This window comes from Saccopteryx leptura, chromosome 6 (assembly GCF_036850995.1).
Source record: "Saccopteryx leptura isolate mSacLep1 chromosome 6, mSacLep1_pri_phased_curated, whole genome shotgun sequence".
NCBI lineage: Eukaryota > Metazoa > Chordata > Mammalia > Chiroptera > Emballonuridae > Saccopteryx > Saccopteryx leptura.
Window position 1 is genome coordinate 171,962,983 of NC_089508.1, and position 26,314 is coordinate 171,989,296.

Sequence of the window (26,314 nt, forward strand, 5' to 3'; positions counted from 1 at the left end):
TCAATTTAAGGAAGAGCTTTTAAAGAATGTAGTGTCCCCTTTCCCCCTTTACAAAAGTAATCAATTACAGAAAACCCATAACATACAAATATGCATAACAACAAAAAAAGGACAAAGAAATGACAGTCTTATCCATCATTGTTAACATCTTGGTGTATGTCCTTCCCAAACATCATCTACGCATACATGCACAGAAGGGCCACTTCCCTTTTTTTTTTTTAAAGACTTTATTTATTCATTTTGACAGAGAGTGAGAGAGAGAGAGAAGGGGGAGGAGCAGGAAGCATCAACTCCTGTATGTACCTTGACCAGGCAAGCACAGGGTTTTGAACCGGTGACCTCAGGGTTCCAGGTCGATGTTTTATCCACTGTGCCACCACAGGCCAGGCGAGCCACTTTATTTTTTAAGTTAATAAAATAATCTTAACAATATTTTTCCTTGATGGTTTAAAAAAATCCATGCTCATTATAAACAAGCCACACTGTATAGAAAAGTATGTAAAAAAAAGTAAAAATCATCTCTAAATTTTTTCTTCTAGACATACCACTATTATTAAAGTGGAACATCATTCCAAAAATAACTTTTGATACTTATATTTATGCCTGTATCTTAGTATGTAATATACAATCTTCCGTAAATGTAATTGTATTTTATATGCCACTTGGTAACTTTCTTTTTCACTCAACATTGTGGACATCTTCCCACAACAATTAGTAGAGATCTGCAACATCTTACACAAATATTTTAAATTTTACTTATTATTTTGAATATTAAATGCATTCACAAAAATAAAAAATTGCAATGTTATCAAAAAGCATTCAAACAAAAAACCCTACTCCTCTCACCTCTGTCCCCAGCAACCCAACCCTCTTCCTTGCCAGCAACCAGATCACCTGTACTGAATCATTTTTCACTACTACAATAATATTCCTTTGAATGGCTGTACCACTAACTTTTTTAACCAGTTCCTTATTCTTAGACATTTTGGTTTTTTCCAGAATTTGAAAATATAAACAAAACTGTCAAGAACACACTTGTGTTATTCTTTCTTCGAGATAAATTGGAGAAGTCAAAAGAAATAGGTATTTTTTACATTGATTATTGCTAAACTGCCCTCTAGAAAGTTCTTTTTTTTTTTTTTTTTTTTTTTTTTTTAGAGACAGAGTCAGAGAGAGGGATAGACAGGGACAGACAGACAGGAACGGAGAGATGAGAAGCATCAATCATTAGTTTTTTGTTGTGCATTGCGACACCTTAGTTATTCATTGATTGCTTTCTCATATGTGCCTTGACCGCGGGCCTTCAGCAGACCGAGTAACCCCTTGCTTGAGCCAGCGACCTTGGGTCCAAGCTGGTGAGCTTTTGCTCAAACCAGATGAGCCCGCACTCAAGCTGGCGACCTCCGGGTCTCGAACCTGGGTCCTCGACATCCCAGTCCAACACTCTATCTACTGCGCCACCGCCTGGTCAGGCTAGAAAGTTCTTATCAGTTTTTATTTCTGCTAAACTGAGAAACTAAATATGTTTCCTTGTATTTCTTCCATGATTAGTAAGCTCAGATATCTCTTTATGAATTGTTTTGAGTATTTGCATCTCTTTTGTAAATTGTCTGTTTCTATTCCTTGAAAAAAAGGGTTTTTTGTTCTCAAGTAGTGAGTTCCCCAGACTGGAGTCTTGTGGGGTGGATTCCTGCTTTAGATAAGAGTCATAGTAAATAAACAGGCCTCTAAACCTCAGCAAGGGGCTCTGGCTGTGTAGCTCAGTTGGTTAGAGCATCATCCAGTTGGGCCAAGGTTGTGAGTTCCATCCCAGGTTAGGGTACGTCCAAGAATCAACCAGTAAATGCATGAATGAGTGAAACAATGGCAACAAAATAAAAATAAACCTCAGCAAGGGGAGGCTTGCTGAAATGAGCACGACTTGATCTTACGGCTGAAAGCAATGCACGCCATCACCCCAGAACACATTTCTCCACAGGACAGTCTTATCTTCATCCCAGAAACCATCAGAGTCATTGCTTTCAAACTCCAATTTAATTATTTCATCAACATGTTTAGTATTTCTACAAAGAGCTGTCAGTTGTGGGTCCTTGGGAAAAAAATTGTCACCCCTCTGGTCCTTAGTTTTCTCATCTGTAAAATATAATAGAATAATAACAGTATTTTTTAAAATGTATATTGCCTGGGCCTGACCTGTGGTGGCGCAATGGATAAAGCATCGACCTGGAATGCTAAGGTTGCTGATTTGAAACCCTGGGCTTGTCTGGTCAAGGCACATATGAGAGTTGATGCTTCCTGCTCCTCCCTCCCTTCTCTCTCTCTCTCTCTCTCTCTCTCTCTCTCTCTCTCTCCTCTCTAAAACGAATGAATAAAAATCTTTAAAATGTATATTGCATTCCAGGTCAATGCTTTATCCACTGCACCACCACAGGTCAGGCCAACTGTATGTAGATGTTCTGTGGAGAACAGACTGGCAGTGGGGGTGGGGGAGTGGGAGGTAAACCTAGTTTCCGTCTTCTGCAGGCTGTGACCCGCCTGCAGTCTGTGTGTATGGGCACCAGACTCTCCAAGCACTGAGCGTGTGGAGTGGAGCATCGCCGGCCTCCGTCAAGGTCTTGGTCTAAGGGGAATATGAGTAAGAAACACGGAGCTCATGGAGCAGGCTTAGCGATGGTGGGTCAGGGTGGGGGTCGGAGACTGGGGAGCAACAGAGGACAGCTCTAGCCTGATCAGGGGCCTCTGGGAAGGGTTCTGGTTTTTTTCAGAAATTAAATTTAATGGGGTGACATTGACCAATAAGAGCACATAGGTTTCAGGTAAACATTTCCATAGCATATGAACTGTTGATTGCGTTGTGTGCTCATCACGCACAGGGGCCCTTTAAGTCGAGGCCCCGCGTGAAAATAGAGGTTAGCCAGGACAGGAGGAAGAGGGTGGAGGAGAATTCCCAGGCTGATCTTCAGTCAAAGGCAAACTTCACTCATTCAGGATCACTTACGGAGAAGGCCGGAGGGGAGGAAATGGTAGGAGATAAGCTCAAAGATTGGAAGGTGAACCAACAGGGGTTCGGGTCAGGATATTATGTTGGTGGGCAAGAGGCTAAGCACACCCCACTGGGCAGCCCCTCTGTTTGTCCTAGACCCAGCTCTGAGGAGTGAGGGCAGCCAGGGCCGGTCCCACCCTAAGTGAAAGCGAGGGGCTGAGAATGCCTGCTATCCCCTGTATGACCACTAGGTGGCGCCTGATCTCCACATTGCTGGGGAGGGCCGGCCTTGCTGAGGCCAGAGTGTGTGTAGTGGGGAGTGTTAAGGGCTTTGTAGCTTCTGAGCCCAAGAGTTGGTTTGGGTGTGCTAGTGTGTAAACTTCCACTTCAGTCAGGACATCCACCTGGGGCATGGCTGTGAGGTGGCTTTGGTGTACCTACTCCTCTTGTACCTCATCACACCCCCAGGAGCTCAGATTTTTATCCACATTTTCCAGAGTAGGATGCTGAGGCAGGTCAAAGATGTGCGTGAGGTCACTGGGCTGGTTCACAGTGGAGTCAGTGGACACAGATGGCTACCAGGCCTCCAAGATCCCAGTACACGCCCCTGTGCACTTTGTCACACCACAGGGCCAGATCAGGAAGAACCTACTCTCAGTCAACCCCATGGGAAGAACAGGACCCAATGGGTTGCTGGCTCCAGGATACAGATCCTGAGTCACTTATCCATTTAGCACATTTGTTGAGCACCTACTATGTGCCAGGCACTGTGCTAGGCTTCGGAAAGCGATAGGATAATGGGTAGCATAGACATGACGGAGCAGCCCAGCAGGGGAGACAGCCAGCTGTTACACAAGTAAACCAGCCAACAGTTTCATCATTACAGACTGTGGTAAGTGCTGCGAAGGAAACAGGTGGACAGGAGACGGTTGCAGGCGTGGGCTGACTCTCTCAGAGGCGGGAAGGACAGGACTTTAAGGAAGAGAGCAGAAGAGTGAGAAGGCGCAGCCAGGAGGAGGGCTAGAGAAACGGGCAGGGTTGGGGCAGAGAGAACAGCCGGTGCCAAACATGCCAAGGCTGAGAAGAGCGAGGGCCTGAATGGAGGTGGGCGTGGCGTGAAGAGGGAAAGAGGTGAGATCATCCCGGAGGCCAGGGTTCTGATGTGCCCTGTGAGGAGCGTGCGCCCTGTTCTCCATGCCGTGGGGAGGCAGTGGCAAGCTTTAGGCAGGGTGCGACTCGTTCTGATTTGTGTAGTTCAGAGTCCACTCTGGCTTTGTTCGGAGAGAGAGGATGGTGGCTCAGAGCACGATGGCAGCGGTGAGGGTGGAGGACACCAGTCAGATTTGAGAGATACCTCAGAAGTGGAGTCTAGAGATTTACACATGGATTGGATGCAGGGGTGATGATGATTCCAGTTCCTGGGACTGAGCGATGGGTGGACCGTGGGGCCATTTAGCAAGGTGGGGAGCCTAGAATCCAAGTGAGGAGGTCATGACTTGGACGGAGGATGGGAATCGAGTTTAGGCCGTGTTGTTTTTGGAGCCATCCATGTGACAATCCTAGGTTAAAGATGGGGGAGATGGTTGGGGCCTGTGGGAAAGGTGGGGCTACTAATGTAACTTCAGGGGCCTCTAGATTGTACTGATTGTACTTAATGTCAAGGGATTGGGTGAGATCACAGCCCACAGTCCAGGTGGCTGGACAATGAATGGGAGGTAGTGAGGGCCCCATCTCTGCAGGTGTGTGGGGGAGCCCGGCTGACGTCAGTCCCTGCTGCTGCAGAGGGAAGGCCCCTTTGAGGGGGGTGGAACGGAACAACCTCTGAGGATGCCAGAGACCCGGACCCGGCTCGTCCCGGGGCTGCGTGGAGGAGCTGGACATGCTGACTCTGTCTCTTTGTCTGCTTAGACCCTCCTTCCCAGTGGTCCAGCCCCCACCGCCATCTGGCAGGGCCCCGAGACACAGGCCCCAGGGTGGGGCGGGGGCAGCCTTAGAGATGGGCTGTAATTTCAGCTGAAGGCAGGGCTCCTCAGTTTCAGGGCCACCTGGTATGAGTTTCCCCTTCGGCACCTCCCCCAGGACTATGTCTGCTGACAGCCTCACCCCTCCAAGAGCAACTGCGCAGCATCTCTCAGGGGCGGGCCAGGCCCAGGGAGCAGCTAGCTGCTGCGTGCCCACCGGGAAAAGCGTTGAGTCAGGTGGCACAGTATCCTGGGGGTAGGGGGTAATTGGAGGGGGCTGCCACGTTTAATTAGTGGTTATGAAGCCCTGTTACCCGCACCTGAGAGGCCCCTCAGACTTTCATCTTCAAAAATTCCCCACCAGCCGGGATGAAAGGACCAGGGAGGGGCCAGGTATTAATAGTAATTATTAGTTTCGCTAATAAAGAGAAGGCACAGGATTATCCCCAAGCCCAACTCGCTCTCCCCTCTTTGTCTGACTTGTCTCTCCTTCCTCCAGTTCTGTCTCCTCCCTCCTCCCTTTCTCTTTCTCCTTTTCTGCAGGCTTTGCCACTTCTGTCCGGCCTTTCCGGGAGGCCCCAGGGCCTGCCCACCCATCTGGGTCTCATCAGCTCTCTGTGTTGGAATGTCTGAGGCCCGGGGATATTTGGGGAGCACCCTGTGCTTGTCTGGGTTGCAGAGGAAAGGTGGGAAGTGACACAGGGGTGGAGGAGGGGTGTGTTAGGGTGTCTGTGTCCACTCATTCATTTATTCATTCACTGTTTTACAAATAACACCTACTATGTGCCGAGCACTGGGTTGGATTCAGGTGAGGTCACACATTGTGATGCACACTAGGAAGGGACAAACAACAGATATGATAGACAGCTATGTGGGTGGCCACTTTAGACTGGGGCCAAGGGGGCCTCCCTAAGGAGGTGGCTTTTGGGCTGAGACCTGAATAATGAGAAAGACCCAGTTATGAGAGGAGATTGGGAAAAGGGTCTGCAGCCGGAAGAACCGCCTTTGCGAAAGCTTTGAGGTGGGAAAGAACTTGGAATGTGTGAGGCTATAAATGGAGGATAAGGTGGCAGGAGGGGGCGGTTAGAGGGACAAGAACGAGATGAGCGGAGCAGGGTGGCACATGGGCATATGGGCATGCCACCTCTGTGCTCACACCAGGTCCCACGCTTGGTTAAATGCTCTGCTGTTACTGTCTTAAAATTCTTAATGTTTAAACAAGAGGTTCTGTATTTTCACTTTGCACTGAGCCCCATCAATTATGTAGCTGTCCCTGGTTGGGGAAGTCAGCAAAAGAAGTGAATGTTTGTATAGAAATGTGAGAGTTACTTAGCTGGTGTTTGGTGAAGGAAGGAAGGAAGGAGGGAAGGAAGGAAGGAAGGGAAGGAATCTACACACATGTGTGAGCTCATCTGTGGAGATGTCACGGAGCCACACTGACCTAGACAAGGGGCTGCGGCTACATGGAGAGGGCTCACACGCAGACATGGCCCCCTGTGCCCGAAGTCCCGCCGGCCCTGCTCTATTTCCCAGGGCCTGCTGCCTGAGGGACTCCCAGGAGCTGTGTGCACCAGGCCTGAGGCACCTCCATGAATAGGGGCTAAGGCCAGGCTCTTCCCGGGCCCCACTATGGGAAACGGGGTGACTCCTCTGCCTGTAAAACCGGAGACTTTGGAGCCAGGCAGACTGAGTTCAAATGTGGCTTTGACATTCTGTGAATATGAATACTGGACTTGCATAGGTGATTTGCTTCTCTGCCTCAATTTCTTTATCTGTAAAATGGGTTCACTACTGAGAGCTGCTGAAGGGATTAAATAAGGTAATAAGAGGAAAGCTCTTGGCAAAGTCAGAATTTGATAAATACTTTCAATAATTTTAATGATTATTATGATAAAATAAATCTTTGGAGATTGGGGTAAACATTTGCTTCTGCTTCCAAATATCTACAGAATCATGAACAAATCACTTAATCCTCCTGGGCCTCAGTTTCCCTTTCTGTGAAATTAGGTGATAACAGTTGAAACGTCTCTAAGCAGGGTAGTTGGGATGACCCCACACCACCACTGTGGAGCTCCTTTGTAAACTGATGTCAGTTGTTGGCACATTCTCAACCCCCGTGGGAGAGGAAAATACCCCTTGGTTCCTGGCAGAGCATAGAACCATTTCCCTGGATTTCCAGCTCTGAGCTGTTGCTGCCTTCGCCTGGGAAGTCTGCCTGAGAATGAACTTCAAGTTCAAGGTCAGCCGTTGGACAAGGAAGAGGAAGATGCAGGCGTCAGGGCAGGGAGGGGGAGGATGAGCTGAAGGAGGACAAAGGATCTGGAGCCCTTGCTTCCTTCCTCCCTCGGGGCAGGAAACACCCACAAAATGGTGAGAATCAGTCTCTGACAAAGGGCGCAGGCAACACTCTTGAGTGGGTAGAGCCTCCACTTCATCTGACTTGCAGGAGGCTCCACAACCCCCAGGCACCCCTGAGCAGCACCGGGCTGGCCAGGGAGGGGAGCCTCCCCCACAGGGATCCTGGCCCTTCCTGAGCGAAGTCCATGAGCTCTGGGGACGGAATGTCTGGTCCACATCCAGGCACGGCTGCCGACCAGCAACGTGACTGCGGGCAGCTTAGCCTCTCCGTGCCTCAGTTTCCTCATCTGGAACACAGGTTAAGAGTCATACCTTCTCAGAGTGCTGCTGAGAGAATTCAGTGCTCGAAGGTTCTTAACAAAGCCTGGCACACAGTGAGTGCTTTAGAAAGGTTGGTAATTATTATACCCTTTCAAACACCAGGCCACCCAGTGAGTTGTGACAGTCTGTCAGATCTTCTGATAGACCAGATCAAAGCCTTCCCCCTATATTTCTCTGTGTTTGGGGCTGGCAACAATCATTCATTCATTTGTTTATTCAATAAATATTTATGGACCATATTTATGGCAGTAAATGGTGGCAGCTGAGGGGGAGGCAGGACCTGATTGGTTCATGCAAGGGCATTCAAGTGAGAACTAACATTTATTCAGCACTAAGTATGAGCTTAGCTTGTGTGCACTCAGACTCCCCCCACCTGGAGGTGGGAATTAGCCAGTTAACAGAAGACGGAGCCCAGGTGAAGTCACGGACACAAGATCACACAGCTGCCAAGCAGCAGCCCTGGGACTTGAACCCAGGCCCACCTCATACCTAAGTTAGTGCTTTTCTAAATCTGGATCCCAGATCTACCTTCCTCTGCCCACCGCCGCCCCATACTCCCCTCCGCTTGGGCAGAGCAGGGTTCTAGAAGCCGAAGCCAGGCTGTTTTCTGTTGTCCTCTCTAGCAGGATCTCGGTCATTTCCTCCCTGATTCTCCTGACCATTCTGACGGACCTGGGGCTTCCCCAGAGGGGAAACCCAGCCTGGAAACAGCCCAGCTTGGAAACTGTGACTGCAAGTGACTCCTGATGTTTGTCTCCTCCGCTGCAGAATGTCTGGGGGCCTCGGAGCAGAGCGAGGTGGGGGGCTATCTGCACGGGTGCTGAGCCAGTGATACCCCAGGGCCTCCCCCTGCCCCGGCAGCCTGAGGCAGGTCAGAGCCCCACTTTGGCTCTCAGTTTCCTCACCTGCAGAAAACAGAACAAGAACAAAGCCCCAGCACCAGCCCTCTGTATGGCGTTTGGGCTGGGAGTGCAGGGGCTCCGGCTAGTCCTTCACCCACGTTTCCTCCTGGGCTCTCAGGAGGATAAGCTGGGGCTGGGGCTACAAAAGGACTTAAAATGGAGTGCAGGCTGGGACGGAGCCGTACAGGGGCTGGTCTCGGTTGACTGAGACACCCCCTCCCACCCAGCTCCGGCTTCTGCTTCACCCAGACTCCTGCTTCTGCCCGAGCTCCTATTTCCCGGGCCCTCTGTAGGCCCTGTGGGCTTGCGGCAACGGGGAGCCTGGGACGAGGTTGGAACCAGGAGGTCTCTGGGCCTGGAATGAGCATGTAATTAATATAAAGAAATGATTAATGAGGCGTTTTCAATTCTTTCTTTTGTTCCAAGTCTTCAAAATCCCTGATGGTCTCTGCTGGGGAGCTGTCCCTGAAGCCCACCTGTCAGAATAGGTGTCGGCTATTCCCAAAGCCAAGAAGTCACACACCCAAATGTAATACTCGGGGCCTTCCCGCAGCCTCTCGGACATTCTGCCATGCTGGGTTTGCATCTTGACCTTCCCTGAAAATGGAGATGGCAGAGGGAGTTGAGGAGTAGGAAGAGGAGGACTCATGGTTAACATTCACCTTGTGCCTGGCTTAGGAAACCCCTGCTGCTCTTGGGCCTCAGTTTCCCCATCTGCACCATTCAGGGCGTATGTCACATGATCTCAGAGAGCCCTTCTGGCTCTCCTAGCGCAGGACAACTGGGTCTCTGACTTCTGCTCTCCAGGCTGTAGCTTCCGGCCAATGGAGACCATTTCCATCCTCAGGGGATTCCATGTGGGACTTTAACCACACTCCCCAGCCCCATCTGCTGCAGTGACCCCCAGAGTGGACAGAAGCCAAGTGAGGCAGGCAGGGGCATGCCCCGCCCCCGGGAGGACTCAGCGGCAGGAGTCTCACTTCCAGGCTCATGCGCTTGGATGGAGATGACAGGCTGGAGAGACGGCTGGCCAGGCTGCTCCACATGGAGTGGCCAGCGCCCTGGGCACACAGGCACGCCCATCCCCTCTTCCACGGGCTGGGCCAGATGGTGGGGGCAGCTGAGGGGAGGGCTCCTTGCTCCCTCACCCCCCAGGGACTCTCCAGGGGCCTGGATTTCTTTCCACACAGAAGACAAAAGACAAAAGACGTGAGGGGAAAAAAATCTTATCCACAAGCAGACTGGGAAGCATTTCAATCTGCTGGAATCACGGTTGCTGCGTTACAGAATGCTCGTATGCCGTAGCATTCTAGAATCTCAGGGGCACAGCGTCCTAGAATTTGAGAAAAGTGAGTCATAGATTTCAGGTTTCTAAACTGCGGTCCGACACTGTAACACTCGCCACATGTGGCTATTGAGCCCTTGAAATGTGACTGGTCTGAATTGAGATGCACCATGAGTATAAAATACACAACTTTTATTATATTTTATATTCCTAAAACACAGGGATTTTGAGGACTTGGTACAAAAGAAAGAATTGAAAATGCCTCACTAATCATTTCTTTATATTAATTACATGTCAAAATGATAATATTTGGGGTATATTGGGTTAAATATATTATTAAAATTAATTTTGCCTGTTTCTTTTAACTTCTTAAAACGTGTCTGACTAAAAAAAAATCAAATTTCATGTGTGGTATTTCATAACTTTAAAGTGACAGAGGTTTAGACCCAGATGTCCAGATCTTGACATCATTGACTGTGTCTCTTAGACAGTCACACTCGGAGCCAGGAAGACTCTGAGAAGAGTCCTGGTCCTGTTCCCCACCCAATGCAGGCTCCTCCAGCCCATGCTGGGCCGCACTTCCAGCCTCTGCCTACTGCTGCCCTTCACCCGGCTGCCACCTGGTGGGGGTGGGGAACTCACTGCCCCGGACCTGTTGGGCTTTCCAACAGTTAGCGTTTCCCCAAGATAGGTGAATTCTGCTTCCTGTGACTTCTTCCCACCTCACGGGTGGCTCCCGGGGCACCTCCCAGGGCACCCGGGAATGAATCTGCATCCTCCTTCCCATGAAAGGTGGGGAGTCTGGTCTTTCAGGGCGTGCCTTGACACCTATTCTCATTTGTTTGTTTTTTTATTTTGAGAGAGAGAGAGAAAGGAACACCGATTTGTTATTTCACTTATTCATGCCATCATTAGTTGATTCTTGTATGTGCCCTGAACAGAGATGGAACCCACAATCTCAGCATGTCAAGATGATGCTCTAACCAACTGAGCTACCCTGCCAGGGCCGACACCTATTCTGACAGGTGGGCTTCAGGGACAGCTCCCCCAGCAGGGACCATCAGCTACAGATGACCTTCTCTTCTTCTCCATCCCTCAGCAGAACTGTTTCAGGGACCCCAATAATGGCTTGATGGTCCTTCCAGCTTCTCCCAATTTGTAATTTATTCTGTTTGTCTTTCTGGGTAACTGGCCTGCACCTCATGGCCTCTCGGTCCTGCCCTGTTTCCAGCTCTAGGAAGAGATATGATGGGTGGCTCTCGTTACTAGGACTTGGGGTGACACAGGAATCAGGTGGTCCAAATCTGCCTGGGAAACGCTCTTTTCAGTTTTAAGAGAGTGGGGAGGGAGTAGGAGAAGGAAGAGGCTTCCTCACTGACAGAAGTGACTCACTCAGAGGCCTAGCAATTCACAGAAGGAAGACCAGAGATCAGTCAGGGAAGGCTTCCTGGAAGAGATGGAGCTGGAACTGGGACTTAAAGGAAATGGGTGGTTAGACTTATGAGGAGGTAGAGGTGAGAGCATTCTGGGCAAAGGGGATGTGGGCACACATGGTATAGACCCAGACTTTGCGGGTCAGAGGGTGACAGGTCTGTGAGGGTGGTCATCTGGCTGAGGATCACTCGGGAGTTAGCCTCTGGGCTGTGTGTGTGTGTGTGTGCGTGCGTGCGTGCGTGTGTAATAGAGAACCCTAGTGAGCTATAGAGCAGAATGTTGGATAAAGTGACAGCAACAACTACAGCAATGCCAGGCATGATGCTAAGTGGCTTCCTAATATCTCATTTAATCTTCTCAACAACCCTTTGACGTAAGTACTATTATCCCCATTCTACAAACAAACAATTGAAGCCAAGTTAAGTGACAGTAAGTGAGGGCTGACCTTAGATCTCAACACAGGACAGTCTGACTCCAAAATTCTTAATCACTAAATGGAGGGAGGTGGGTGGGGGTGAGCGGTGTGCACAGTTTATGAATGAATGAATGCTACTGTGTTGTGTGTGTGTGTGGGGGTGGGGGTGGGGGGTATCCCTGCCACTTCCCTCCCTTTTCCCTCCCCCAGCCCCAGCTCCATCTCAGGGCAGACCCAGCCCAGACTGGTGGGTGTGAATAGAGGTCCTTGGAATGATTAGAATTCCCAAGCCTGTTGGAGCAGATAGCCCCAGACAAGAGTCTGGCCACCAGGCCAATCTCGGAGCCAATTTCCCAGGGGAGCCAACACTTTCCCCCATGCTGGCACATCGCCAAGGGCCCGGAATGGTGTCTAGACTTGACCCCGGTAGTCCTTGCCTTGCTGGTGCCATCTCCTTCTCAGCTTCTGATACACACACACGGCCTGGCAGTGGGGAAGGGTGACAGGCCGGGACCTCCCCAGCTCATCCTAGGACAGCTGTGTCACTGGTGATGGGGGCAGGCCCCGCCCCTGCCCCCTGCTCCTCCCTGCGCCTTGATTTCTCTAGTTCTATAAGGAGGTGGATTGAATTCTTTCAGGAATCCTAAACGAAAACGAAAGGGGGCCCAGGAGAAAAATACAAATGAATAAAGCAGGCTGGGTGTGTGTGTATGAAGTGGTGGCCACGGAGAACTGATAGCAACCCCCAGACCAAGTGGCCTCGACCACCCCTCCCTTCTTCCCTCGGTGGGGCCCTGTCTGGACCTCTGCTGTGGAGGCACCAGGACCCTGAGCCTCAGTTTAACTAAACAGTGGAACTTGTAATGCCTATGCCCCCATCCCATGGAGGTGGTGAGAACGAACTGAACTAATTGATGGGAGGCCCTGGCTGGGTATCTCAGTGGGTAGAGCATTGTCCCAGTGCACCAGGTCATGGGTTCTATCCCCAGTCAGGGCACATATGAGAAGTAGCCAATGAATGCACAACTAAATGGAACAACTAAGTGGAACAATGAGTCGATGCTTTTCTCTCTTCTCTCTCTCCTCTCTTATCCCCTCCCTTCCTCTCTCTCTCTCAAATTAATGGAAAACATTTTTTAAAAATTTAAAAATTGATGGGAATCTTGTGGAGAAATCCCGCCCCATTTTTCGGATTACTCTTTCGAGTTGAGTGCTGTTAAAAGTATTTTGCTCCAGGTAATCAAGTGGAAGAGAACTGAAGAATGAGGAAGAAAGAAGCCGAGGAGTGGGTGCGACATGGCCCGGGTTGAGAGCGAGGTCAGGGCAGAGCCCCTCTGGGCCTCCACTCTGAGGTTTGGAGAAGTCTGCCCCACTCTGGCCCTGGGCACCCTCTGCCCTGATTGCTGGGGCTGAACTTGGCCCAGCCCGGCCCAGCCCTGCCTTCAGAGGACTTTGAGCTGATTGCTGTCACATCATTTAGAGACCACACGTGTTTCCAAATGTTTTTCTTTGCCAGGTTGTAATTGGTGCATCACAATGGACACCGTAAAAAGGGAAATTAAGCGATTTACATTTGTTTGCAAAAGCCATTATCTCTTCCGTGTGAAGATTCTAAAGGTCTTTGACCCCCATCCCTGTTCCCCTGGTCAAGTTGAACCCTCCAGAGACTTGGAGGAATGTGGGCAGATGGTCTGAGAACATGTTTAGCTCAGTTGGGCTCTTTTGCAAGCTGAGGGGACCCCCCACACACACAGTTTGGCCGAACCTCCATTTTCTCATCTTTAAAATAGGGTGAGCCTGACCTGTGGTGGTGCAGTGGATAAAGCGGCAAACTGGAACGCTAAGGTTGCCGGTTCGAAACCCTGGGCTTGCTTGGTCAAGGCACATATGGGAGTTGATACTTTCTGCTCCTCCCTGCCTTCTCTCTCTCTCCCTCCCCCTCTCTAAAATGAATATTAAAAATGGGATGAAATTCTCCACTGTGTCTACCTCTAAGGACTGCTGGGGTCCTCAGAAATTGGCATACAGAATGGGAGAACACTTTATAAAACAGGAAAAGTGCTGCGTGACAGAGGGATTGTGCCAGCAGACTCTCCGGCTGGGGGCAGCTCCTGGAAGTAAGGATGGTCTGGGAAGGTGGGACACACACATCCTTAGTTTCTGCCCAGAACAGGAAACCTGGCCCCAGAGATGCGACTGCTTTGGAAACCAGCTGCAAGTGCTCTTCGAACAACCCCAGCACTAATGACGGTGGATGTACAAGGGGGAAGGGTGGGAAGGAAACCCCGTGGGAACAAGGGGAGGGGACACAGGCTCAGGTGGTCTTGCACAATTTGGGGACTCGTAACACCTGGGCCCTGGGAGGTAGAGTAAAACAAACAGTGACAAGGACTTCATCTTTTAGTTGAAGGATACCGCTCCTATCTGGGTGACCTGGGGCAGTCGTTTTATGAAATACACCCCTGAGCTCCATGCTCTCTGGGTTGCTGAGTAACAAATGGAAAGTGCATGGTGTGCAGCAGAGTAAGTAATCAATTGTTATTAATTGCTTCTGTCCCCCACTTCAGACAGACTTGGGCTTGATTCCAGAACATTTTGTATTCACTGTTTATCGGAAACGTGAATAACCTTCTCATTCCATAGATTTTCTCCTTTGACAGATATCAAGGTCTGCCAGGAAGCATATAGTCCTGGTCCTTGAAGGATTTGGTGTGTGTGTGTGTGTGTGTGAGAGAGAGAGAGAGAGAGAGAGAGAGACAGAGAGAGACAGAGAGAGACAGAGAGAGAGGGAGAGAAGGAGAGAGAGAGAGAAGTTACACCATGTGGTCAATGTTGTAATTATGGTGACCATGTTCTCCAAACCACAAATCAGGTCACATGGTCCGACAGAGGCTATTTTCTACTTCCACCAAAGCCCAACATGAAATCACATGTAGTTACACATTCATTGAATCACCTTTTACTTTTTTAAAGAAGCAAATGAAATGAAATTTGGATTTGTCAAAGACAAATAAGTCCTGGAAAATCACTAGAGCTGTGGCTGGCCATATAGAGCCCTGGCAGGACCAGGAAGGCTTCTGGGAAGAAGTGCTGCTTCAGTGGGGCCTTGAAGGCTGAATAGGAGGTCTCTAGGCAGAGACAGAGTGGGTGGCCTGAATGCCCTTAAGATAAGACCTACCCTTTTTGCTCTACAGACACTCCTGCTGGTAACTAGGGCCAATAGGCAGCTGTGCTTGTTTTTATTTTTCATTACTTTTTACTTCTTTTGTTCCAAAGACCTCTTGGGAAGCAAAATTGTTACAGGCCATTACAAACATAACATTGTATTGTATCTTCTTATTCTTTAACATGGCTATCTCTGCAGTAGCCTATACATTTCCGAGGACAGGGGCCACAGCTGTCTTGCTCATCTCTGTGTCCCTCTACTACCCTTCATCCCCAGGATGGTGTGAGGAAGACTATAGGAGAGGTGCTAATCAATATCAAATGAGGGCCTGACCTGTGGTGGCGCAGTGGATAAAGCGTCGACCTGGAATGCTGAGGTTGCTGGTTCAAAATCCTGGGCTTGCCTGGTCAAGGCACATATGGGAGTTGATGCTTCCTGCTCCTCCCCTCTTTCTCTCTCTCTCTCCCCTCTAAAATGAATAAATAAAAGAAATATATATCAAATGAGTAAATAAATGAAGTACCACTGATGGGTACTCAGTTTTATGATGAATCAATTATTGACTTGCATTGCATCTGTTTAGTCAGTGGATAGGCGCGGGCTGCCTACACTGTGTGGCACTGTGATCAACACTGTCCTCCCCACACGGAGCTGACACTCTTCAGAGAGACAGGCAGCCTACAGGGATGAGGAAGAGGCAGATATGATGTCTAGACCAGGAAGTATGGTCTGGATTAGGGGCGTAAGGACAGCACTAAGAGAAAATGAAATTTAACTTGATTCCCAAAGGATCATAATTAATCATTAGCTTGTAAGTGGCAAAGCCAGCGTTCAAACCCAGGCCCTCTGGCTTGGGTCCACACTCTGAACCAGGAATTAGGTAAAGGTGAAGGGGGTGTGGACCATTGAGGACAAGAGATGAGACTTGACAAGGTAGGAAATTTACCTTAGAGCAATGGGAAGCTGTTTTATTATTATTATTCATTTTAGAGAGGAGAGAGAGAGAGAGAAGGGGGGGAAGAGCAGGAAGCATCAACTCCTATATGTGCCTTGACCAGGCAAGCCCAGGGCCTTGAACCAGTGACCTCAGTGTTTCCAGGTCGACACTTTATCCATTGCACCACCACAGGTCAGGCAGAAGCTGTTTTTAAGTAAGAAATGGGCAGAAGGAGATTGCATTAGAATGGGCAAAGTGGGAGGTAGGGAGGGTATTAAAGAGGCCACTAAGACAAGCCATTATTAATACAAGGCCCTCCCAGTTTCTGTAAGATGATGTGGCAGCATGTGCGCATGCGCAGATGATGACGTAACACCGTGTACACAGCGGAGTAGCCCACGGCCATGCCAGTCAAGATGTGGACGGTACAGAGGAAAGTTCAGTGTGTTCTGTGGCTCGCTAAATTCAAATCCATGACCAAAGTGCAACGTGAATATCGGCACGTTTATAACAAAGCACCACCACATAGGAATAACATTACTCGGTGGGATAAGCCGTTGAAGGAAACCGGCAGTTTGGTGGAGAAACCCCGTTCTGGTAGGCCATCAATCAGTGACGAGTCTGTAGAGGCTACACGGGATAGCTACCTAAGGAGCCCTAAAAAAATCTGTGCGTGAGCCCACATCGAACTGCACTGAATAGGTATGAAACTGTGTGAGTTTTCCTTTTATTTGGTGCAGAGTTCACATTTCTATCGTCTTTTGTTGCTTTCCTGTGACCGGTCAAAAGTGCACCATGACTTTACTGACACACTGTAGGTGCCCTCAAGGCAGTCAAGGGGAGTGCCAAGTGGGAAGTGGGGAAGCCATTTAGGGCAGAAGAGGGGGTCTGGGCAGGGAGAGCTGTCAGCACAAAGAAGGTCCTCAAAGCTCTGAGAGGTATGGGTGGGTCCCCAGGGGAAGGAGGAACAGGACAGTCTTCTGCAGAACCTCCCAGGATGTGGTTAGAAATGCAAGTCCTCAGCTTCACCTAGATCGATCCATGGAGGCCATTTCCCTGCAGGGGCCTTGGCCTCCCCTCCTTATAGGCTTTCTGGGTGATAGTGAACTGGAGAGCCTTGAGTCCAGCTTGCTGAAAAGCAGTTCTGAAGATTTAAAAAGAATAGAAAAGGCCTGACCTGTGGTGGAGCAGGGGATAAAGCGTCGATCTGGAATGCTGAGGTTGCTGGTTTGAAACCCCAGGCTTGCCTGGTCAAGGCACATATGGGAGTTGATGCTTCCTGCTCCTCCCCCTTCTCTCTCTATCTTTCTCTCTCTCTCTAAAAATGAATAAATAAAATCTAAAAAAAAAAAAAAAAAAAAAAAAGACTAGGAAGAGCTGTTAGTGATGGGGAGTTATCTCAGCTCACAGATGTTCTCCAAAACCAGAGTACTTCTCCAGCTCCACTGGCAAGACCCAGCCTCTCACTCAGCTCAGGCGACCTCCCTGTCCCCCACCCTCCCACAGCATGGCTCGTACCACTTCCTGCACCCGCTACCAATCTTCTCACTCCCTTAGATTCTCAGATAATGTCCAATCTGTGGAGCCCTCACCCAAGGTCACTCGTAATCTGCTCCTAACCCCCTCTCCAGTTTTTTTGTTGTTGTTCATTCTTTCCCTCCTGCTTTCTCCACACTTCTGCCCCTGTCCCTGCCCCTGCCTCCTGCTCATGAGACACTTAACTCTTCCTGAGTGCTTTGCATGTGGTCTTTGTGCAGGTTGTCACGTGTGCTGAGAATGTCATCTCCCCATCCCAATCCCAGCCGTTCCTCTATGTCCTGGTCAGAGGCTGCCTCCCTCAAAAGCTCCCTCATTCTGTTTCCCTCTTACTGTGGGCCATAGCACTTGTCCTGGGTGTCCCCAATATGTCTTCAGCTCCGATGGCCTTAGGATACAGGGAGGGGTATTCAGAGCATCTCCAAACCCATGTCTCTTCACACCCTGCATCTCCTTACCAGGAGCACGGTGCCTGGCAGAGAGAAGATGCTCACAGGGCCTCGTGTAGGTGGAGGCCTTCCAAAGCAGAGATATGCATGAATAAGACTCAGTCTAGGGGCTTATTTATCCTGCCTAAAATCCAGGCCATCTTCAAGGGCCTGAGGCTCCAGGCTACAGGAACATAGATTCTAAAGGACAATTTGCTAGTAAATGCTGATTTCCCGGGTCATCCTGGTGGGGTGGTGGGAGTATGTACTAGGCAGTCACAAACCTATCTTTGAACATGGCCTGCAGTTTAGGCTTGTGGCTGCCACCCTTAGCCTTGGTCCTGTTGGATTGCACTCCATCCAAAGCTGTCACACGGATCTGTCTGGGAGTCGGAAGCCTAGCCTCATCCCCCAGCATCTTTACTCCCCTGAGACACAAGTGGGCTGGCTGAACACCCTTCCCCTCACCACGAGGTCAGCCTTCGGGGGAACTGGGATGAGTGTCCCGCGTTCACGGTCAAACTTAGCATCCCTACCTCCCATTGCTCATATGTGTTTGGGCTTTACTCCTACAGTTAGATCATCTTGAAGCCTCTGAAGGTCCTCAGGAAATCACCAATGTACTGTTTTCCAAATTTGTCCAGCCTCACCCCTGACTCACATGGAATCAGTACTTCTGGGGGAGGGGCCTGGTGGTCTTCATATTAGTCTTTAAGGCTCACTAATCAAATGCCCCTGCCGCACCCCCATTTACAGGCTGGTTTATGTATGGCACAAAGCCCTGGCTAGGAGCAGTCGGATCTGAGTGCAGGCTGAGGCTCTCAGCTACACAGAAGATTCCCAGAAATCATCTCCTCGTCCCGGGCCTGGGCACCCCCATCTGTCTGATGAGGACTGGCGCTGTAACCTTGCCCTTGCCGGAAGGATGTTGAGATGGTTGAAATAACATGGGGGGTGGGAAACTGAGGCTCCGTGGGAGAAGAGATTTGCACAAGGTCATCCACCTCTTCATCTGCCTGTGTGTGCCAGGCTCTGGGGCTTCATCTGAGAACAACTTGTTGGGGGAGATGACATTTTAGTCAACAATGAAACCAGTATATGAACCAGATAATCATAATAAAGGAAATAAAGGGGTTTTCCAGAGTCAGGGCAAAGGTGGGGAGGCGGGCAGGAAGGACCACTCCAGAAGAGACCTGGGTGTCAGGGAGCCCTGAGACTAGGCCCTGCAGGTTGTCATGAGCTCAGTGGCGGCAGAGCCAGGAGGCCCCCTGGGCCTGGCCAGGGCTCTCCCAGGGGCCCTTGGAGGCGCGGCGGGCGCGGGTCTTTGTCTCCCTGGTTCTCTCTGAAGCCTCTCCGACCCCCAAGCGCTCTTCCCTTTTTGACCTCGAATAACTTGTTGGTTTCACCCAGGCTTTGTTTCCTCGGGGTCACCACCTCCGGGACGGCTGGCAGCCGCCCCCAGCCCTCGTGAGTCCCGCATCTGACACCCCCTCGGGCCCCCGCCCCCTACCCGCTCCGAGACCGGGGTCAAAGGCAGCCCGAATCACGTGGTCGCCGAGCTGCACCGAATCGGCCGGGAGAGCCGAGGGAGAATCCGGGTGGAAGCCGAGAAATCCAGCCCCGATAACAGCGCGGGGTCCCGCCCCGGCCCCCGCCCCGGGGCGCTCTCCGCACGCCCGCCGACCGCCGGGACCTCCGGATCCGATTTCAGCCGGCACCCACGCTTCATCACGGGATCGAGTCCCGCTCCCACGGCCGCGATTCGGGGAGGTAGGCGCCGGGGCCGGAGGGGGCAAGGGGACACGGGCTGGGGGTCCCTGGGCGCGCGGGTCCGCCGGTCTGTGCCCCGCGGGCCCGTGGGGGACGAGGGAGCGCGCCCCAACTCCCAGCGTTCTGGGAGACCCCCACCTCGCCACCGCGGGAGGAGGGGGCGGCTGCAGGCTGCCCCAGCGCTGTGCGGGGGGCCGGGGCTGGGGGCTGGGCGCCGGGAGGGAGGGGTGGGGGAGGAGATCGAGCCGGAGGCGGGGCGGACCGCGGCAGCGGTGGCGGCGCGGAGAGCGAGTGGGAGCGGCGGAGGCGGCCGCGAAAGGGTTAACCCCGGCCGGGCCAGAGCCCAGCAGCGCACGCACCGCTGGGGGACCCAGGCGTCCGGCGGCTCTCCCGGATCGCCCCCTTCCCTGGGTAGCGCCGCAGCTGTGGCAGGTAAGAGGCCGAGAGGGCCAGGACCGGTCGGTCCCTGTCGCCGTGCCGGCGGGACTCGAGCCGGGCGTGCAGGCCGCGCGGGGCCCAAGCGGCCGCCGGCGCAAGTTTAGTGCGGGCGGGCGCCGGGCGGGCTGGTCGAGTCTGCCGGGCCGGCGATCGGGGTGGGAGGACAAAGGGGTGGGGGACACGCGGGGGCCGAGGGCAGGCCGGGTGGCACGAGGGCAGCGCAGCAGCTGTAGGTCATGGATAATGTCACTCACGAGGAATGCCCCCTCCCCCTTCCCTACTCCCGAACAGGGGAAACTTTTGTCTGGCAAGGGAGGGGGTTAGAGGCCGGGTCCCCGCTTCGGGAAGGGTAAGGCAGCCGGACCGGTTTTCCCCCGGCTGTGAGCGGCCTGTTCTATAGTTAGTTCCCTTCTTCCCTCAGGTTCTCTGGAGCAAGGAGCCTGGGCTTTGAACGCCGCCTTTAACACCCTGGGACCTGGTGAGGAGGGGGCTCCCGGGGACGCGCGGGCTCTGGGACAGGCGGGGGCTCTGGAGACTGGCCTCGGTCTTTTTCCCAGATGTGAGCACCTGGGTCAGCCAGGAACCATGCCAGGGCCAGGGCAAAACCCCACCCCAGTCAGTCTCAGTGCTATTACCGCCCCCCCCCCCCCAAAAAAAAAAGCATTCTGAATGGCCTGGTGCAGTATTGGCCCCTGGTCTGAGGTTCAGGCTGACCTGGGTGTCTGTCACTATCTAGTTGTGTGACCTTGGTCTGGTTCCTTACCTTCTCCTAGCCTCAGTGACACCCCCCGCCCCCGTGAAATGGGCACAATATATAGTATCTGTCAGAATAAGGATGCAACGAAAACCTGCTGTGGAACCTCGGTAAACAGTGGCATGTTTATATTCAACAAGTATTTATTGCATATTTGTTATGGGCCAGGCGCTGGGCTAACTGATCTCATTTAATTCTTTGACATTACTGTTAACCACATTTTACAGAAGGGGAAACCGAGGCACAGAATGACAAAGGACACACGAAGTGGTGGAGCTTGGATTTGACTCCCCTCCCCCAGCCTGAGTCTCAACTAACAGGCCTCTGTAAGGTCCTGCTCTGACTGAGGTCACAGTTTCATTTTCAGTTGAAATTATGAGGACACCTGCATCCTATCCCCACCATCCTTACCCCCAAGTGATGCTCCTTCTAGCTGGTACTGGTGCGGGTGAGGTCTTGTTGTGGGCAGCTGGAGCAGAAGGGGAAGTCAATTGGAACCCAGGCCTAGAGCTCCGTGATGGTCCAGTTTCTGTTGCTGGCTGGATCCCTGGCAGGAACGCTCTCCCAGTTTGGGTGGTGCAGGGAGGAGCCCGTCTCCCTGGCTTTGGCTGGGGACAGCTGGTGGCTTTGTCAACAGACCTCTCCCCAGTACCCAGGGGATGGCAGTGCCTTTCATCCCCATTAGACCAGGTCACTTTCAGATCAGCAGGGGGCAGAGGTAGGGCCCAGAATCAAAGTCTTTAGAGTGATGAGAGAACTAAGGCCACAAGATTGATATCTCAGTGTCCTCTTGTGTGACTCATCAGCGGAGTCCTTAGGGCTAAGCTTATGGGCTGCGCTGGGTGCCCTAGCCCCAAAGGTCCTCGAGAACAGTAATGGGATAGTGGGTACCCCAAGCCCCAAAGGTCCTTGAAGACAGTAATGAGGAGTGACTTTGAGCCAGTGTCAGGACTGCAGAATCCTCCTGGGAAATGCATGTGTGTATGGGTTTCCGAGCCAGGGCCACTGTGGGTCCTCATTAAGTACCTGTGAGTGAATCAGTGGGGTGGCCCAGACTTCCACTGGCTTTAGTCCCCTGTGTTAGGGATACCATCTTATGACCGCTGATCAGGCTTTTCACTGAATAATTCCTTTAAAAATGGAAAGCAAACTGCTACTCCATAAATGACATCTTAAAGCAATGGAGAGTGGTATAGATAATGAAAGAAGTTCTTGAGAAATGAAAGTTTGCGCGTTGCTGTTCTGACTACTATGAAGGCTGTTCCAGCACTGAGTCTTGAATTTGCAGGGTCCGGAGGCTTTTCCTGGACCCTGGAAATAGGGCCCCTCGTGGCGGACAGTTCACTTTCAGCTTGTGAAAATTCCATTTCTAGTTGGACTTTGAGGGGCTAGAAGGCTGAAAGGAGTCCTGAGCAATGGGATGACTGCTGGCATGTGGTCAGACTCTCCTTGTCATCATGATCAGAGCAGAAGAGTGGCCTCTTGGACGATCAACTGGTGAAGGGGGAAGCCAGCAAGCAAGAAAAGATGGAAAGCCAGCCTCCTGTCAACAAGGGGGTATGCAAGGAACATACCCCCTTGCATACACAAGTTGCAATCACAAGTTGAGGATGCTATTGCAAGTCTAAAATCATAAGCTGGGTTGGCCGAGAGGCCAGCTGAGAAGCTCTGCATCTGAGAAACTTAGAAATGGGCTCCGGTCTCTCTCTGCCCTGGGCTATGGATCTGCTTGACACGTCTTCCATACTTTGGGACCAAAGCCAGACCTGAAAGTCCCTAGAGACTGGGCAGACTTCTACTGGGTTGGAATTTGCTTTGGGATATGGCTTGAAATATCAGGACTGTTTGGAAGATTTGGACATTCTTTACTTGGAATGGAACAGTAGGGTAATTTGTTAAATATGTATGGAAAATGTCTGTGGATGGGGTGATGGAGACAGGAGTTGGGCTAAAGGTGCTGCTGGTTTCTGACTGGAGAGGCTGCGGGCATGATGGGCGAGGGAAGACAAGGATCAGTGATGGCGAATGTGATCAGTGATCGATGGACTTCGGAGGCAGTGAAGGGGTAGCTCCTCGGGTGTTAGTGGTGAGGCTGCAGACTGAGAATGGAGGCAGGGCGAGATAAGATCGGAGTTGGGAGCTTGCCCCGTCTGCTGGGGAGTTTGGTTTTATCCTGGAGCTGGTGGAGAGGACAGAGGGTTGTAAGCAGCTCGTTGAGCTGATGCCTGTTGCTGTGCCCCGTGCCAGGCTTCTTACAGACGCTCCATTGAAATCTCACAATACCCCTGCAAAGTAGCTGCTGCTGCTGCTGGTAACGCCCACCCCTGCCCCATTTTCAGATGGGGAAATAGAGGTTCAGAGGGATCGAGTCACTTCCAGAGCTGTATTTGAATGCAGGCCTGAACTGTTCCTGCCCTGTTGTGCTGCTCCTCTTAGATCATTTGGCCAAAGATGGTGGCGAGACTGGCTGGGTTGAAACCAGTTCCGAGACGATGCTAACTGTAAGAGGCTAGCGGGAATCAGCTCCTTGGAAGGAGCGGGGTCCCCACTGCTGAAGGTATGCACAGAGACTGGAGAGCTGGAGAGGGTATAGGAAGGAGGGTACAGGAAGCATGTACCAAGAGGGTCAAGCCTGGGTGACCTCTGTCAGTTCCTATTTTACCCTAGAATCTCAGAATTGGGGGTGGTGCTTGGCCCGCTTCCACCCTGTTTTTCTCATAGCTTTTCTGAACTGCCCTTCCTTGTACATCTCGGGAAGTTCCTCCTAAATGCCCTGCCTGGGAAAGTCTCTCCCCTGTAGAATATACTCAGCTTGGCTGACGTTCTGGGGCCTCTCAGGATGTATGGAGCAGCCACTAGAGCCTGTCCTGCCACAGGCTGGTTTCACAGAAGACTGAAAATTTTTCCTTCCATTTCCCAATCTGTGAAATGGGTTCCAGCAGACTCGGCAGGGGTTGGAGGAAAGTGAGGAGTAGGCGGGGTGGAGTGGGTGGGGTTGGGGGTAAGGTTATCCCATTCCTTCCCTGAAGTAGAGGTTAAAGCAGGATCGCCTGGTCTTGGGAGGTTTGGAGCTTAGTGAAGCGGGTGGACAAGGATGTCTTGGAACATGTGGCCTCAAGGCTAGAGCCAGTCTATCACCAAAGGAGTCACTTTGGGGACAAAGCTCTTTTCTGGGTGGAGAGTTTGTGTTAAGTTGCCTCCTGGTCCTTTTTTTTTTTTTTTTTTTTTTTTTTTTTACAGAGACAGAGAGTGAGTCAGAGAGAGGGATAGACAGGGACAGACAGACAGGAATGGAGAGAGATGAGAAGCATCAATCATTAGTTTTTCATTGCGCGTTGCAACACCTTAGTTGTTCATTGATCGCTTTTTCATATGTGCCTTGACCGTGGGCCTTCAGTAGACCGAGTAACCCCTTGCTGGAGCCAGCGACTGTGGGTCTAAACTGGTGAGCTTTTGCTCAAACCAGATGAGCCCGCGCTCAAGCTGGCGACCTCCGGGTCTCAAACCTGGGTGCTCTGCATCCCGGTCTGACGCTCTATCCACTGTGCCACTGCCTGGTCAGGCATCTCCTGGTCCTTTTTATTCCTACCTGCTTTATTTTTTGATACCGGTTGGAGTTACCGAATTTTAAGATGTGAGTCGCAAATGAACACTTATGTATTGGAAGGCAAGGTGGGGAGTGGCTGGCTGTGTGACTTCAGTGCCCATGTCCCATTCTCTCTCAACCCTCAGCAGAGCCTGCTCTTCTCCCTGCCTGTGTGTGCTCCCTCCCTTCCTGCCTGCACACCTCTGCTGATGGCGAGGATCGGCACCCCGGTCACTCCCCCTCGCCCACCCCAAGCCCTCCCCACCCAGTGGGTACCAGAGCAGTGCCCAACTCCAGGGTCACCTGTATGTGCAGTCATTCCTTTTCTTTTTTTCTTTTTTTTTGTATTTTTCTGAAGCTGGAAACGGGGAGAGACAGTCAGACAGACTCCCGCATGCGCCCGACCGGGATCCACCCGGCACGCCCACCAGGGGTGACGCTCTGCCCACCAGGGGGCGATGCTCTGCCCCTCCGGGGGGTCGCTCTGCCGCGACCAGAGCCACTCTAGCGCCTGGGGCAGAGGCCAAGGAGCCATCCCCAGCGCCCGGGCCATCTTTGCTCCAATGGAGCCTTGGCTGCGGGAGGGGAAGAGAGAGACAGAGAGGAAGGAGGGGGGGGGAATGGAGAAGCAAATGGGCGCCTCTCCTATGTGCCCTGACCGGGAATCGAACCCGGGTCCCCCGCACGCCAGGCCGACGCTCTACCGCTGAGCCAACCGGCCAGGGCCTCCTTTTCATTATTTATTTTTTATGCAGTCACCCCAGTTCCACAGGGCTGGCATTACCCACTTCCTGCTCTACGTGTGCAGAGCTTGCTCTATGGCCGTCTCATGGGCCCTTCGCATCCCTAGCTCTGAATTTTGGTTCCTTAAGAAGGTGTCTCATCTTCCCTAGACTCTGCTCTCTGGAAGCAGGGGCCGCGTGTGGCCCATTTGAACACCAGTGGAGGTGGCAGCATTTGCAGAGTGGAACCGAAAGGCTTGGGATCCAGAGAAAGTTACCTAAATCTCTCTGGGCCTTAGTTTCCTCAGTTGCAGGAGGAGAGTAAGAATCCTATTTTGCCAGGGAGGTCAAGCAGATCATAGAAAGAGCCCAGTAAGTAGAAGCCCTTCAAAGACAGCAGTGGTTGTTATTATTATTGTTTCTTTACATCTAGGAAGCGATCTGTTCTTTCAGAGATGGAGGGAAGACTCTGGGCATTTGAGTTCTTGAACCTTCTGTCCCTTGGCTTGAGAACGCTTGTTCAGGTGATGAAACTGAGGCCCAGAGAGATAGGGAAATTGGCATGGGGTATGGGAGCTGCTGGTCTTATCCAGGGAGCCTGGCAGGATTTCTTCTCTTTGTCACACCTGTTTGTCCTCTTCTCTCCTTTCCTTAAGGTTAAGGTGCTCAAGTTCCGTAAGCCCAGACTGGAGGCCATGTTGAAGGGTATCTAAGATGGGTGCCAAATAAGATGGGCTGGTTGGCACACGCTGGGGCTGTCCTCAAGACCAGGGACCCGAGACCCAGACTGCGTGCATGAAGGCTGAGCCTCCAGCGGCCTCCTGGCCAGCAGCCCTGTGCCCTGGGAAGGGGGCGAAGATGGCGCAGGGAGAGGTGACCTGGGCCAGGGCTTGGAGCCGGTGGCTGGGACACAGGCAGCAGAGGCTGGGAACCAGGCTCTGGAGCCAGACCGTCTGGGTTCAAATCCCTGCTGGGCCACTTCCTATTTGGGGGGCCTGGGATAAGCTGTTGAGTTTCTTCATCTGTACAAAGGGGACAATAATTGCCCCCATCTTACAGCATTTAGGAAGATGATGCAGAAAAGTGCTAACTACAAGCTCAGTCCATGTTAGTTACCGTGATTGTTATAGTTGACGATGTTGTTACTGACTAGGGAGCTCCTGGCCCCCTTCCTCCCAATAGCAGCAGGAGACAGGCTGTCATCCCCTTTTAGCGGGTGTGATCACTAAGGCTTAGCGAGGTACCCAACTCAGCCTGGAGAGGTTCGGACTCGGGGGATGTCCGTCAGGGTCTGCTGGTTTCTGAGGGGCTGCTCTGG

The 26,314-nt window shown here is 51.7% G+C and overlaps 1 protein-coding gene across 4 annotated transcripts in view; it reads left to right on the forward strand.

Moving 5' to 3' along the window:
• The window catches only part of NDST1 (N-deacetylase and N-sulfotransferase 1), an 83,076-nt gene that overhangs the window by 3,336 nt on the left and 53,426 nt on the right, over positions 1-26,314 (forward strand). Inside the window, exons 2-3 of one of the 4 annotated variants that reach the window (XM_066343099.1) lie at positions 19,137-19,496; positions 20,356-20,412. The gene's annotated coding sequence lies outside the window, so the exon portion shown is untranslated. Of the gene's footprint in view, positions 1-19,136; positions 19,497-19,757; positions 19,929-20,355; positions 20,413-26,314 lie in introns of those variants that run through there. The other 3 variants (XM_066343098.1, XM_066343097.1, XM_066343102.1) reach the window with 3 other exon arrangements.